Source organism: Salmo salar, unplaced genomic scaffold, assembly GCF_965601325.2.
Source record: "Salmo salar unplaced genomic scaffold, fSalSal1 ptg000974l, whole genome shotgun sequence".
In the NCBI taxonomy this organism is placed as follows: domain Eukaryota; kingdom Metazoa; phylum Chordata; class Actinopteri; order Salmoniformes; family Salmonidae; genus Salmo; species Salmo salar.
Window position 1 is genome coordinate 62,501 of NW_027675573.1, and position 17,500 is coordinate 80,000.

A 17,500-nucleotide genomic window follows, 5' to 3' on the forward strand; every position below is an offset into this window, starting at 1 on the left:
CTATGTAATCATGACATGGAGTTGTTCACTATCATGACATGGGGTTGTTCAATGACAGACATGTATTTGTTTAAAATCTATCACTTGATGGTTTCATTTCAGAGAGACAAAAATCATGTTTTTTTTTGCAAAATGCTATATATCTCCCTCACTCTTAAATGTGACCGACCGGCTCAATTTGGTAATTAACTAAATAACTACATATATAGTGATTTTGGTTTATGTTAGTTTAATTGTTTGTTATGGTATAAGTTGTTATTTTATGATAGTAAGTGATAAAAATTAACTAGTTGTTCTCAGTAATTACTACTTTAGTAAGGAATAACACATTTTTTCAGCACTACTGCAGTTGCTAAATAATTCCAATAGATGGGAACATAAGACCACAATGACATTTCAGAATATTAGTTTAGTTTTCTCCCTGGATACACCACCACTCCCCACGCTTCCTGCAGAACCCCTGCAGTACCTCCACAGACCCTGGATTGAGAACCCCTGATTTAGCAGATGCTCTTATCCAGAGAGATTTACAGTAAGTGCATTCACCTTAAGATAGTTATTTATTTAGGAAATAAACTTAATCAATTCTTCATAAAATTGTCATCTTACCTCTTAGCTTTGGTGTCATGTCCCCCAGAGAGATGCATTTTGGAGGCAGGGGCCCCCTCCTCTCTCTCCCCAGATAGACTCATTTTAGATGCAGGGGCCCCCTCCTCTCTCTCCCCAGAGAGACTCATTTTAGAGGCAGGGCCCCCCTCCTCTCTCTCCCCAGAGAGACTCATTTTAGAGCACTGACCCCTGTAAACAGAGATCCAGCATGTTGGTTGTGGTTAACACAGTGACAACTAAACAGAGATCCAGCATGTTGGTTAACACAGTGACAACTAAACAGAGATCCAGCATGTTGGTTGTGGTTAACACAGTAACAACTAAACAGAGATCCAGCATGTTGGTTGTGGTCAACACAGTGACAACTAAACAGAGATCCAGCATGTTGGTTGTGGTTAACACAGTAACAACTAAACAGAGATCCAGCATGTTGGTTGTGGTTAACACAGTGACAACTAAACAGAGATCCAGCATGTTGGTTGTGGTTAACACAGTGACAACTAAACAGAGATCCAGCATGTTGGTTGTGGTCAACACAGTAACAACTAAACAGAGATCCAGCATGTTGGTTGTGGTTAACACAGTGACAACTAATTATTGAATGTCAATTGTTCTCTTATATTCATTATCTCTTAGAAATAAAACATTTACTAACATACATAGAAACAGTCAGGTGATTTAATTAATAGATAATAATAGATAATAACTAATAATAATATTAATGTCTCACTTTCTCTTTTAATAATTCCTCTCATTCTAGTGTGTTGCTTTGTTTAACAGATATGATATTATTATGCTGTTACTGAATTCAGTTCATAATAACAATGTTAAGAAAAGTATGTTCAGTGGTTTCAAACCAGATTACACAGGAAAGAGGAGCTCATTGTAAGTTTGAAAACAAATTTTACGATATTTTGAAAGACGATTTACAACTTATACATAAAAATATACAAATTGTAAAATAACCACAATATATGAATATATGAACAATATGTTTTTGAATTTGACTCGCCTACGCCCAGTTAGCACCATTTTGTATGATTGAACTGTCACATAACTGTCCCAGGTGAAATGGACTGTTAGATCTGAGTGTTTTACTGTCAGTCACTATACTAAAATAACACCATACATTTAATTTCTCTACACACTTTACGATAATCACTGGGAAGATTCTTACCTTGTAGCCTGAATTCACAGCCAGAACATGTCAAGTCATTGAGATATTTTCCGTTGTGCTGAGAGAGCAGCTTCTTGATGACAAGTGGCTCTGTATCTATGTTCTAGGTACAGTTGATCTTTGGATGTAATAATATCTGGTCAAAGTCTAGTGACACAACACCATAGTATATCGTAAACATAACAGCAGTTGGCCAGTAAAGGCCATGACATACTATAAAACAGGGTTTGTCAACTAGATTTGGCTTCGGGTGTCACGGTTGTCATAGAGAGGAGCGGACCAAAGTGCAGTGTGATTATCGTTCCACATATTTTATTGAACTGTGAAACTATGCAATACATACACATAACCTAAAGAACAAAAAAACAACAAACCGTGATGCAGAGGTGAAACATACACTACTCAAAAACAATCTCCCACAAACCCAGGTGGGAAAAACACCTACTTAAGTATGATCTCCAATTAGAGACAACGATGACCAGCTGCCTCTAATTGGAGATCATCCCAAACAAAACCCAACATAGAAATACAAAACTAGAAAACAACATAGAAAAACTAAACTAGAAACCCCCCTGTCACGCCCTGACCTACTCTACCATAGAAAATAACAGCTTTCTCTGGTCAGGACGTGACATCGGGAGAATGTTTTTCTGAGTTAAAGTGGGCGGGCCAGAACATAATTAGCGTATAATATTAGCACAATTAATAGGCCTACACTACAAATTTAACAACATGTTTAACACATTTGATTAGTACATAGTACATTCAGTGACAATAAAATAATTTAGATCTGATTAAATCATAAAATCACCAATATCTCTATTCAATTATAACTTTTTGTTTATTTCTCTGTGTGTTGATTGGTGGGGAAAAACAGGTCTACGTAGCCTACTGTAGTCTACACTACTTTATTAATATCAACATTCATTCAGAACAATGAGCTTGATAGCAAGAGAACATGTCGTTCTCAAAAAGTAACAAAAATGCATGGTGACAGTTTTGGAGGAATTGGCTACAGACAAGTCTATGGATAGCATAATTGCGTCTGTCAAACAGGTGCCCCTGTCTGTGACATCAGCCGGACGCCGTGTCTGTGCTCTGGCGGATGATGTGCATAGGATTGTTCTGGAGGGGCTCAGTCAGGCTGAGCATTTTCCCCTGGCTATTGATGAGAGTACTGACAACACCGATGTAGCACAGTTGTGTGTATATGTCCGTTATTTTCATGGGAAGGACACACCACCGGGGACGTTCCCCTGGAAGGACACACCACCGGGGACGTTCCCCTGGAAGGACACACCACCGGGGACGTTCCCCTGGAAGGACACACCGCCGGGGACGTTCCCCTGGAAGGACACACCGCCGGGGACGTTCCCCTGGAAGGACACACCGCCGGGGACATCCTATTCACAAAGCTGGAACAATTGTTTACGTAGCATGGCCTGTCATTCGAAAAAGTCAACTTTGTGATCACCGTCAGGGCTCCTGCTATGGTGGACAGACACAGGGGCCTGGTCAGCAGGTTGAAGGAAATCGCCCCACAAATGAATGGCTTGCATTGTCTCATCCATCAGAGTGTGAAACCCTCTCTCTATACTGCACGAGGGAGAGAGTCTCCTCCAGGAATTTATGACCTGAGATAACAGAACCTGGGTGAGAGAGAGGGGGATGGAGGGAGAGAGAGGGGAATGGAGGGAGAGAGAGGGGGATGGAGGGAGAGAGAGGGGGATGGAGGGAGAGAGAGGGGGATGGAGGGAGAGAGAGGGGGATAGAGGGAGAGAGAGGGGGAAGGAGGGAGAGAGAGGGGGATGGAGGGAGAGAGAGGGGGATGGGGGAGAGAGAGGGGGATAGAGGGAGAGAGAGGGGGAAGGAGGGAGAGAGAGGGGGATGGAGGGAGAGAGAGGGGGAAGGAGGGAGAGAGAGGGGGATGGTGCTCGCTATACCCAATGAGGGCAGCAGCTGACCACCATCGTTGTTGTAGTCATCACCATTCCTTTTATGTGCTAACTATGTTTGGATCATCTTACACCTGTGAGTCCTCCTTTTCCTCTATGAATGCAATCGACTCACGACAGGAACCGGCTTTCACATAAGGCAACCGAGGACTGCCTGCTCATCAACATCACATCCCTCTCACCTGACATCCACAAGATCGTGTCCAAGGGGAAATGCAACTTTTCCCATTAAGTAAATAACTTAGTATTTAATAAATAGTCATATAGGCTACTAACATTATTGTAATTATTATTATTATTATTATTATAATTGTTATTATTGTTATTATTATTATTGTGATTATTAGTGCTTATCAATGGCTATTTTAGGTGTCATGCTGACAGTATTTTCTGTTTGTTTTATCGTTACAGGAGCAGGTCATCCCAGACTCCTGATACAGGGCTACAGACACTCAGGTTACTCTGGTCACTCTGGTACAGGGCTATAGACACTCAGGTTACTCTGGTCACTCTGATACAGGGCTACAGACTCTCAGGTTACTATGGTCACTCTGGTACAGGGCTACAGACACTCAGGTTATCCCAGACTCCTGATACAGGGCTACAGACACTCAGGTTATCCCCAGACTCCTGATACAGGGCTACAGACACTCAGGTTATCCCCAGACTCCTGATACAGGGCTACAGACACTCAGGTTATCCCAGACTCCTGATACAGGGCTACAGACACTCAGGTTACCCCAGACTCCTGATACAGGGCTACAGACACTCAGGTTATCCCAGACTCCTGGTACAGGGCTACAGACACTCAGGTTACTATGGTCACTCTGATACAGGGCTACAGACACTCAGGTTACTCAGGTTACTCTGATACAGGGCTACAGACACTCAGGTTACTCTGGTCACTCCTGGTACAGGGCTACAGACACTCAGGTTACTCTGGTCACTCCTGATACAGGGCTACAGACACTCAGGTTACTATGGTCACTCCTGATACAGGGCTACAGACACTCAGGTTACTCTGGTCACTCTGGTACAGGGCTACAGACACTCAGGTTACTATGGTCACTCTGGTACAGGGCTACAGACACTCAGGTTACTCTGGTCACTCTGATACAGGGCTACAGACACTCAGGTTACTATGGTCACTCCTGATACAGGGCTACAGACACTCAGGTTACTATGGTCACTCTGATACAGGGCTACAGACACTCAGGTTACTCTGGTCACTCCTGATACAGGGCTATAGACACTCAGGTTACTCTGGTCACTCTGGTACAGGGCTACAGACACTCAGGTTACTCTGGTCACTCTGGTACAGGGCTACAGACACTCAGGTTACTCTGATACAGGGCTACAGACACTCAGGTTACTCTGGTCACTCTGGTACAGGGCTACAGACACTCAGGTTACTCTGGTCACTCTGATACAGGGCTACAGACACTCAGGTTACTATGGTCACTCTGATACAGGGCTACAGACACTCAGGTTACTCTGGTCACTCTGGTACAGGGCTACAGACACTCAGGTTACTCTGGTCACTCTGGTACAGGGCTACAGACACTCAGGTTACTCTGATACAGGGCTACAGACACTCAGGTTACTATGGTCACTCTGGTACAGGGCTACAGACACTCAGGTTACTCTGGTCACTCTGATACAGGGCTACAGACACTCAGGTTACTATGGTCACTCTGATACAGGGCTACAGACACTCAGGTTACTATGGTCACTCTGGTACAGGGCTACAGACACTCAGGTTACTATGGTCACTCCTGATACAGGGCTACAGACACTCAGGTTACTATGGTCACTCTGGTACAGGGCTACAGACACTCAGGTTATCCCAGACTCCTGATACAGGGCTACAGACACTCAGGTTACTCTGGTCACTCTGGTACAGGGCTACAGACACTCAGGTTACTCTGGTCACTCTGGTACAGGGCTACAGACACTCAGGTTACTATGGTCACTCTGGTACAGGGCTACAGACACTCAGGTTACTATGGTCACTCCTGATACAGGGCTACAGACACTCAGGTTACTATGGTCACTCTGGTACAGGGCTACAGACACTCAGGTTACTCTGGTCACTCTGGTACAGGGCTACAGACACTCAGGTTACTATGGTCACTCCTGATACAGGGCTACAGACACTCAGGTTACTATGGTCACTCTGGTACAGGGCTATAGACACTCAGGTTACTATGGTCACTCTGATACAGGGCTACAGACACTCAGGTTACTATGGTCACTCTGATACAGGGCTACAGACACTCAGGTTACTCTGGTCACTCTGGTACAGGGCTACAGACACTCAGGTTACTATGGTCACTCCTGATACAGGGCTACAGACACTCAGGTTACTATGGTCACTCTGGTACAGGGCTACAGACACTCAGGTTACTATGGTCACTCTGGTACAGGGCTACAGACACTCAGGTTACTCTGATACAGGGCTACAGACACTCAGGTTACTCTGGTCACTCCTGATACAGGGCTACAGACACTCAGGTTACTCTGGTCACTCTGATACAGGGCTACAGACACTCAGGTTACTCTGGTCACTCTGATACAGGGCTACAGACACTCAGGTTACTCTGGTCACTCTGATACAGGGCTACAGACACTCAGGTTACTCTGGTCACTCTGATACAGGGCTACAGACACTCAGGTTATCCCAGACTCCTGATACAGGGCTACAGACACTCAGACACAGACATCACCTGTTTTTCTTAAATTATTGTTTTATGTAGGATGCTGCCTTTTTGGCCAGATGCAGTTGTAAGTCGGCCTAATAAATAAATACAAATCCCTCCTTCGCCCCCACACAGCCTTGCTCAGCCAGTTATTTATATGGGCCTTCGCTCTGAAGACATTGACTCAAATTAAGCCCTCTTGTTGTTTGTAAAGTCAAATTAAAATGAAGATTATTGTTGAAATGAATTACTCGACTGGTGTAGTTTTTCTCCACCTGTTGATTGGCGCCACTTGCATAACAAGTTATCTATATTTTCAGCACCAGGCACTGTTCACCTCCTATTGATTACGCTGTGGTTGCAGCTTTACATTTCAACACCACTAAATGGCCTGCTTTATTAGTTGACTGTCTCCTGCATTCTCTCTCCATTTTTTTATTTAACTAGGCAAGTCAGTTAAGAACATTCTTGTTTTCAATGACGGCCTAGGAAATGTGGGTTAACTGCCTTATTCAGCGGCAGAACAACAGATTTGTACCTTTCGGTTACTAGTCCAATGCTCTAACCACTAGGCTATCCTGCCGCCCCTCATGAATGAAGTTAAAAATGTAACTTTTGCATAATGTAGTGAGGTCACATCCTTCTTGGGACATTGCTTTTGGGACTTTTTGCATCTCAGGTGCAAGATAAAACATTTTTAATTGATTTTTTGAATGAACAAAATATTAATTTATTTGGTGGGCTTTGTAGGGGCCAAATAATATTGTTGGCGGCCAGATTTGGCCCGCGGGCCGCCAGTTGGAGAACCCTGGGTTAGGCATTAGGGTTAGCATTGTGGTTAGGGTTTAAAAACAGATTTTATGACTTTGTGTCTGTGGCAGCTAGTCACCACTCTGCAGAGCTGCCTTTGGAACAAGATTCCTGATGAAAACGGCAAACCTGCACTTCACAATTCCAGACTCGGTAACAATGCAGAAACAGTCTATTTTCTGTGAGTTCATCAGCTCATTTTACCAGCATTGCGCCACGAGAAAAATAGCTTTCTAATTTGGCTTTCTATATATTTGTGATGCCGTTGATGCACGTAGCCTGTCTATTTTCCCTCATTGACTCCCATGCATTATATTACCAGAGTAACACTCACAGCCTGTCTGTCTTCTCTCATTGACTCCCATGCATTCTATTACCAGAGTAACGCTCACAGCCTGTCTGTCTTCTCTCATTGACTCCCATGCATTCTATTACCATGCTTGTTCACACACGTATAAAAAAGGCTCCCCGTGTGGTTTGGGCTTTACCCATAGAGAATCAGTTCACTACCTAACTCTTTACCCATAGAGAATCAGTTCACTACCTAACTCTTTACCCATAGAGAATCCGTTCACTACCTAACTCTTTACCCATACAGAATCAGTTCACTACCTAACTCTTTACCCATACAGAATCAGTTCACTACCTAACTCTTTACCCATAGTGAATCAGTTCACTACCTAACTCTTTACCCATAGAGAATCAGTTCACTACCTAACTCTTTACCCATAGAGAATCAGTTCACTACCTAACTCTTTGCCCATAGAGAATCAGTTCACTACCTAACTCTTTACCCATAGTGAATCAGTTCACTACCTAACTCTTTACCCATAGTGAATCAGTTCACTACCTAACTCTTTACCCATAGAGAATCAGTTCACTACCTAACTCTTTGCCCATAGAGAATCAGTTCACTACCTAACTCTTTGCCCATAGAGAATCAGCTGTTCCCAGTTCACTACCTAACTCTTTCCCTTGGCCCTAACCCTTAGATGTTTGTATATGTGAAAGGTGTAAGCAATATGGTGTAAGCTCCACCACTTTCCTGATTATACCTATCCAGACCCTTCAGAATAATCTAAAGGTTAAGTCAGGGCCAAGGAGGAGGGGAAGGGTGTTAATTTGGACCAGCAAATAATTTGTATGTGCCACCTAAGAGTTTCAATACCAATCATGTCTGTGTGTGTTCATTCAGGTTGAAGTTCACAGTGGAAGAGAAGCAGGGGTCCATTGTGACCATGGAGGAGGACACTGGCACTGCAGAGGAACAGAAAGACAGAAACCAAATAACATGGAGGAGGACACTGGCACTGCAGAGGAACAGAAAAGACAGAAACCAAATGAGTGCAAAGGTACATGGACCTATCTTCCATTTGTCACTGTCCACAATGCTAGTCTGGGCTGCCATCTCTATAGTACAGCATGTTATCTTAGTTGTTTATTAATGTACCAGCAATGACAGTGAAAGTCAACCAAGTTATCAACAGCATGTATTGCTATGTCTGAGGCAACGACTAAAATACATTACCATTCTATCAGGTGGTAGAATACAATACATTACCATTGTATCAGGTGTAATAATACAATACATTACCATTCTATCAGGTGGTAGAATACAATACATTACCATTCTATCAGGTGGTAGAATATAATACATTACCATTCTATCAGGTGGTAGAATACAATACATTACCATTCTATCAGGTGGTAGAATATAATACATTACCATTCTATCAGGTGGTAGAATACAATACATTACCATTCTATCAGGTGGTAGAATATAATACATTACCATTCTATCAGGTGGTAGAATACAATACATTACCATTCTATCAGGTGTTAGAATACAATACATTACCATTCTATCAGGTGTTAGAATATAATACATTACCATTCTATCAGGTGGTAGAATACAATACATTACCATTCTATCAGGTGGTAGAATATAATACATTACCATTCTATCAGGTGGCAGAATACAATACATTACCATTCTATCAGGTGGTAGAATACAATACATTACCATTCTATCAGGTGGTAGAATACAATACATTACCATTCTATCAGGTGGTAGAATACAATACATTACCATTCTATCAGGTGGTAGAATACAATACATTACCATTCTATCAGGTGGTAGAATATAATACATTACCATTCTATCAGGTGTAATAATACAATACATTACCATTCTATCAGGTGGTAGAATACAATACATTACCATTCTATCAGGTGGTAGAATATAATACATTACCATTCTATCAGGTGGTAGAATACAATACATTACCATTCTATCAGGTGGTAGAATATAATACATTACCATTCTATCAGGTGGTAGAATACAATACATTACCATTCTATCAGGTGGTAGAATATAATACATTACCATTCTATCAGGTGGTAGAATACAATACATTACCATTCTATCAGGTGTTAGAATACAATACATTACCATTCTATCAGGTGTTAGAATATAATACATTACCATTCTATCAGGTGGTAGAATATAATACATTACCATTCTATCAGGTGGTAGAATATAATACATTACCATTCTATCAGGTGTAATAATATAATACATTACCATTCTATCAGGTGTAATAATATAATACATTACCATTCTATCAGGTGTAATAATATAATACATTACCATTCTATCAGGTGGTAGAATACAATACATTACCATTCTATCAGGTGTAATAATACAATACATTACCATTCTATCAGGTGGTAGAATACAATACATTACCATTCTATCAGGTGGTAGAATACAATACATTACCATTCTATCAGGTGGTAGAATGCAATACATTACCATTCTATCAGGTGGTAGAATACAATACATTACCATTCTATCAGGTGGTAGAATACAATACATATAAAGAGGGAGAATGGTCAACATGCAGGTTTGGATCCCTGCTAAGGTTATCTGACATATAAAGAGGGAGAATGGTCAACATGCAGGTTTGGATCCCTGCTAAGGTTATCTGACATATAAAGAGGGAGAATGGTCAACATGCAGGTTTGGATCCCTGCTAAGGTTATCTGTCATATAAAGAGGGAGAATGGTCAACATGCAGGTTTGGATCCCTGCTAAGGTTATCTGTCATATAAAGAGGGAGAATGGTCAACATGCAGGTTTGGATCCCTGCTAAGGTTATCTGACATATAAAGAGGGAGAATGGTCAACATGCAGGTTTGGATCCCTGCTAAGGTTATCTGACATATAAAGAGGGAGAATGGTCAACATGCAGGTTTGGATCCCTGCTAAGGTTATCTGTCATATAAAGAGGGAGAATGGTCAACATGCAGGTTTGGATCCCTGCTAAGGTTATCTGACATATAAAGAGGGAGAATGGTCAACATGCAGGTTTGGATCCCTGCTAAGGTTATGTTGCGTGACGTTGATACTTCCTTTGTTGGAAAGGTATCAGATTTGTATTATTACTTTCTGATAGTCTTCATCAATTATTGTAGCTGCACCTGTCTCATAGTCTTCATCAATTATTGTATCTGCATCCTTCTCATAGTCTTCATCAATTATTGTAGCTGCATCTGTCTCATAGTCTTCATCAATTATTGTAGCTGCATCTGTCTCATAGTCTTCATCAATTATTGTAGCTGCATCTGTCTCATAGTCTTCATCAATTATTGTAGCTGCATCCTTCTCATAGTCTTCATCAATTATTGTAGCTGCATCTGTCTCATAGTCTTCATCAATTATTGTAGCTGCACCTGTCTGATAGTCTTCATCAATTATTGTAGCGGCATCTGTCTGATAGTCTTCATCAATTATTGTAGTTGCACCTGTCTCATAATCTTCATCAATTATTGTAGCTGCACCTGTCTGATAGTCTTCAATTATTGTAGCTGCATCTGTCTCATAGTCTTCATCAATTATTGTAGCTGCACCTGTCTCATAGTCTTCATCAATTATTGTAGCTGCATCTGTCTCATAGTCTTCATCAATTATTGCAGCTGCACCTGTCTGATAGTCTTCATCAATTATTGGAGCTGCATCTGTCTGATAGTCTTCATCAATTATTGTAGCTGCATCTGTCTGATAGTCTTCATCAATTATTGTAGCTGCACCTGTCTGATAGTCTTCATCAATTGTTGTAGCTGCATCTGTCATTCATTTGAATCACTTTGACGTTTGCATTTGCAATATCTGTGTTTTCTAAAATCATCATTGACTGGGAACTACAAATATGGCCACATTTTGTAGTTTATTTTTCGAACCCTAATTGGATTCTTATCAAATATATTTGCCAATATCATAATAATATGCCTGTAAATTGATATGTACCCCATAGCCACCAGGGGGATGGGATTGCACAAATATGTCTGATTCACCCCAAATATATTTTGTGCCAAGCCACAAGTCTGAGCTCCCAAAAACAAAACAAATAATTTTGGGGATTCCATGACCAGAAAAGGCTTGTTAAAATATAAGGTTTTCTAGGGGTGTATAGAGCTTCATGGCAGAAAACAAGTGTATGTATGTAAATGTTTATAAAAACTGTTTTATATTGATTTTGGAGCCTTGAGGACCTGGGAAATATACAACTAAAACATTCTACACCCTTTATATGGCCATTCAACCTCCTATATCCATTATCCACACAATGTCCATAACCTCACCTCTATTACCATGGTGTTCAGCACAGCATATTTCTGATAACAAGACAGTTATGTACTGAATTCTCACTGTCTATCCAAATAGAGCATGAGTCGGCCTAGTCCTATTCAGCCTGTTCCCGCTCCTCGCACTAGCCCTAGGGTGCGTGTTTTCAGCCTGGTACCACCTCTACCAGCCCCACGCACCAGGCCTCCAGTGCGTCGGCCCAGCCTCAAGAGCCCGGCACCAGCGTTCAGTCCAGAGTATCCGGCACCAGTGTGCAGTCCAGAGTATCCGGCACCAGTGTGCAGTCCAGAGTATCCGGCACCAGTGTGCAGTCCAGAGTATCCGGCAACAGTGTGCAGTCCAGAGTATCCGGCAACAGTGTCTAGTCCGGAACCGAGGGAGACTGCCTGCGACCCGGAACCAGAGGGGTCTGCCTGTGACCCGGAACCGAGGGAGCCTGCCTGCAACCCGGAACCGAGGGGGTCTGCTTGTGACCCGGAACCGGGTGAGTCTGCCTGCGACCCGGAACTGAAATTGACTAACTGTGTTGTAAATGAGTCTGCCTACAGTGTGGAAATGAGGGAACCTGCCCACGAGCCACAACAAATTGAGTCTGTCTACGACCAGGACCCCAATGAGTCTGCCTACAACCTGGAGGGCAGGAGGCCGGAACCAGAGCCACCTCCAGGATAGGTGGGTTGGGGAGGGAGGGTGTAGCACAGTGCTGTCGTTGACGGCAGCCACCCTCCCTTCCCTCCCTTTTTTTGTTTAGGGGGTATTATTTTTTGTTGTGGTATTGGGGATTTTTGTGTTTTCTTTTAAGGTGCATTCCGGGGTCTGCACCTTTAGGGGGGGGGGTACTGTCACGTCCTGACCAGTAGAGGGAGTAGTGGTGTAGTATTTTGGTCAGGACGTGGCAGAAGAAGTCTGTATGTGTTGTCTAGTATGTCTGTTTCTGTGTTAGTCTTGTGACTCCTGATCAGGAACAGCTGGGGATCGTTGTTCCTGATTGTTAGTCATATATTTAGGAGTATGTTTGTCACTTGGGTTTGTGGGTGGTTGTGCTAACACCGCTAGTCTTTTGTTTGTATGTAGCCTGTTAGCCTGTAGTTAGTAGTTATTGTTTTTCCTGTGGATGCTTTGCTCGTATATATTAAAAAGATGAGTATCCACATTCCGTCTGCAGTTTGGTCCATTCAACACGACAACAACCGTTACTAATATGCTGCTGTAAATAGGCATACTAGGTTATTGTCCTACCATCAGCCAGTAAGCTTCAACAGGACACATGTCCTACCATCAGCCAGTAAGCTTCAACAGGACACATGTCCTACCATCAGCCAGTAAGGTTCAACAGGACACATGTCCTACCATCAGCCAGTTAGCTTCAACAGGACACATGTCCTACCATCAGCCAGTTTACTTCAACAGGACACATGTCCTACCATCAGCCAGTAAGCTTCAACAGGACACATGTCCTACCATCAGCCAGTAAGCTTCAACAGGACACATGTCCTACCATCAGCCAGTAAGCTTCAACAGGACACATGTCCTACCATCAGCCAGTTAGCTTCAACAGGACACATGTCCTACCATTTGAAATGATGGTGTGAGGAACACTTCCCTGCTGAAATATATGGGTTGGTCAACAGTACATTCCACTCTGTATCAGATTTTCATTGATACACCGTTAACTGATTTAAAGTTAAACATAAAATCGAGTGATAGGCTCCTGTTAGATAGTGATAGGCTCCTGTTAGATAGTGATAGGCTACTGTTAGATAGTGATAGGCTCCTGTTAGATAGTGATAGGTTACTGTTAGATAGTGATAGGCTCCTGTTAGATAGTGATAGGCTACTGTTAGATAGTGATAGGCTCCTGTTAGATAGTGATAGGCTCCTGTTAGATAGTGATAGGCTACTGTTAGATAGTGATAGGCTACTGTTAGATAGTGATAGGCCACTGTTAGATAGTGATAGGCTCCTGTTAGATAGTGATAGGCTCCTGTTAGATAGTGATAGGCTACTGTTAGATAGTGATAGGCTCCTGTTAGATAGTGATAGGCTCCTGTTAGATAGTGATAGGCTACTGTTAGATAGTGATAGGCTACTGTTAGGCTCCTGTTAGATAGTGATAGGCTACTGTTAGATAGTGATAGGCTACTGTTAGATAGTGATAGGCTACTGTTAGATAGTGATAGGCTCCTGTTAGATAGTGATAGGCTCCTGTTAGATAGTGATAGGTTACTGTTAGATAGTGACAGGCTCCTGTTAGATAGTGATAGGCTACTGTTAGATAGTGATAGGCTCCTGTTAGATAGTGATAGGCTCCTGTTAGATAGTGATAGGCTACTGTTAGATAGTGATAGGCCACTGTTAGATAGTGATAGGCTCCTGTTAGATAGTGATAGGCTACTGTTAGATAGTGATAGGCTCCTGTTAGATAGTGATAGGCTCCTGTTAGATAGTGATAGGCTACTGTTAGATAGTGATAGGCTACTGTTAGATAGTGATAGGCCACTGTTAGATAGTGATAGGCTCCTGTTAGATAGTGATAGGCTCCTGTTAGATAGTGATAGGCTACTGTTAGATAGTGATAGGCTCCTGTTAGATAGTGATAGGCTCCTGTTAGATAGTGATAGGCTACTGTTAGATAGTGATAGGCTCCTGTTAGATAGTGATAGGCTCCTGTTAGATAGCGATAGGCTCCTGTTAGATAGTGATAGGCCACTGTTAGATAGTGATAGGCTCCTGTTAGATAGTGATAGGCTCCTGTTAGATAGTGATAGGCTACTGTTAGATAGTGATAGGCTCCTGTTAGATAGTGATAGGCTCCTGTTAGATAGTGATAGGCTACTGTTAGATAGTGATAGGCTACTGTTAGGCTCCTGTTAGATAGTGATAGGCTACTGTTAGATAGTGATAGGCTACTGTTAGATAGTGATAGGCTACTGTTAGATAGTGATAGGCTCCTGTTAGATAGTGATAGGCTCCTGTTAGATAGTGATAGGCTCCTGTTAGATAGTGATAGGCTCCTGTTAGATAGTGATAGGCTACTGTTAGATAGTAATAGGCTACTGTTAGGCTCCTGTTAGATAGTGATAGGCTACTGTTAGATAGTGATAGGCTACTGTTAGATAGTGATAGGCTACTGTTAGATAGTGATAGGCTACTGTTAGATAGTGACAGGCTCCTGTTAGATAGCGATAGGCTCCTGTTAGATAGCGATAGGCTCCTGTTAGATAGCGATAGGCTCCTGTTAGATAGCGATAGGCTCCTGTTAGATAGTGAGTGGCTGCTGTTAGATAGCGATAGGCTGCTGTTAGATAGCGATAGGCTACTGTTAGATAGCGATAGGCTACTGTTAGATAGCGATAGGCTACTGTTAGATAGCGATAGGCTCCTGTTAGATAGCGATAGGCTACTGTTAGATAGCGATAGGCTACTGTTAGATAGCGATAGGCTACTGTTAGATAGCGATAGGCTACTGTTAGATAGCGATAGGCTACTGTTAGATAGCGATAGGCTACTGTTAGATAGCGATAGGCTCCTGTTAGATAGCGATAGGCTACTGTTAGATAGCGATAGGCTCCTGTTAGATAGCGATAGGCCACTGTTAGATAGCGATAGGCCACTGTTAGATAGCGATAGGCCACTGTTAGATAGCGATAGGCTACTGTTAGATAGCGATAGGCTACTGTTAGATAGCGATAGGCTACTGTTAGATAGCGATAGGCTACTGTTAGATAGTGATAGGCTACTGTTAGATAGTGATAGGCTCCTGTTAGATAGTGATAGGCCACTGTTAGATAGCGATAGGCCACTGTTAGATATCGATAGGCTCCTGTTAGATAGTGATAGGCTCCTGTGAGATAGTGATAGGCTCCTGTTAGATAGTGATAGGCTCCTGTTAGATAGTGATAGGCTCCTGTTAGATAGTGATAGGCTCCTGTTAGATAGTGATAGGCTCCTGTTAGATAGTGATAGGCTCCTGTTAGATAGTGATAGGCTACCCTTAGATAGCGATAGGCTACCCTTAGATAGCGATAGGCTACCCTTAGATAGCGATAGGCTACCCTTAGATAGCGATAGGCTACCCTTAGATAGCGAAAGGCTCCTGATAGGCCACTGTTAGATAGTGATAGGCTACTGTTAGATAGTGATAGGCCACTGTTAGATAGTGATAGGCTACTGTTAGATAGTGATAGGCTACTGTTAGATAGCGATAGGCTACTGTTAGATAGCGATAGGCTACTGTTAGATAGCGATAGGCTACTGTCAGATAGTGATAGGCTACTGTTAGATAGTGATAGGCTACTGTTAGATAGTGATAGGCTACTGTTAGATAGTGATAGGCTACTGTTAGATAGTGATAGGCTACTGTTAGATAGTGATAGGCCACTGTTAGATAGTGATAGGCTCCTGTTAGATAGTGATAGGCTCCTGTTAGATAGTGATAGGCTACTGTTAGATAGTTATAGGCTACTGTTAGATAGTGATAGCCTCCTGTTAGATAGTGATAGGCTCCTGTTAGATAGTGATAGGCTACTGTTAGATAGTGATAGGCTACTGTTAGGCTCCTGTTAGATAGTGATAGGCTACTGTTAGATAGTGATAGGCTACTGTTAGATAGTGATAGGCTACTGTTAGATAGTGATAGGCTACTGTTAGATAGTGATAGGCTCCTGTTAGATAGTGATAGGCTACTGTTATATAGTGATAGGCTACTGTTAGATAGTGATAGGCTACTGTTAGATAGTGATAGGCTACTGTTAGATAGTGATAGGCTACTGTTAGATAGTGATAGGCTACTGTTAGATAGTGATAGGCCACTGTTAGATAGTGATAGGCTCCTGTTAGATAGTGATAGGCTACTGTTAGATAGTGATAGGCTCCTGTTAGATAGTGATAGGCCACTGTTAGATAGTGATACGCTCCTGTTAGATAGTGATAGGCTCCTGTTAGATAGTGATAGGCTCCTGTGAGATAGTGATAGGCTCCTGTTAGATAGTGATAGGCTCCTGTTAGATAGCGATAGGCTACTGTTAGATAGCGATAGGCTACTGTTAGATAGTGATAGGCTACTGTTAGATAGTGATAGGCTCCTGTTAGATAGTGATAGGCTACTGTTAGATAGTGATAGGCTCCTGTTAGATAGTGATAGGCTACTGTTAGATAGTGATAGGCTCCTGTTAGATAGTGATAGGCTCCTTTTAGATAGCGATAGGCTACTGTTAGATAGCGATAGGCTACTGTTAGATAGTGATAGGCTACTGTTAGATAGTGATAGGCTACTGTTAGATAGTGATAGGTTACTGTTAGATAGCGATAGGCTGCTGTTAGATAGTGATAGGCTACTATTAGATAGCGATAGGCTCCTGTTAGATAGCGATAGGCTACTGTTAGATAGTGATAGGTTACTGTTAGATAGTGATAGGCTCCTGTTAGATAGCGATATGCTACTGTTAGATTTGGCAAGTGACATTTTAGAAAGATGATGTTGAACATACAATGTTGCAAGGAGCAGCAACGGCCTGCTGCACCAACACATATTTATTACATCACAATCATACATTCATACTAGGGAAGGGATGGAAAGACACTCAGAGCTGTTAGTGCTGAA

General features: G+C 42.3%; 1 long non-coding RNA gene across 1 annotated transcript in view; it reads right to left on the reverse strand.

Annotated features, from left to right (window-relative positions):
• Positions 1–500: 500 nt before the first annotated feature.
• The window catches only part of LOC145877365 (uncharacterized), a 446,358-nt gene continuing 429,358 nt past the window's right edge, over positions 501–17,500 (reverse strand). Inside the window, exons 2-3 of the long non-coding RNA XR_014391671.1 lie at positions 1,787–1,904; positions 501–798 (exon numbers count right to left, since the gene is read on the reverse strand). This is a non-coding gene — a long non-coding RNA (uncharacterized LOC145877365). The remainder of the gene's footprint in view (positions 799–1,786; positions 1,905–17,500) is intronic.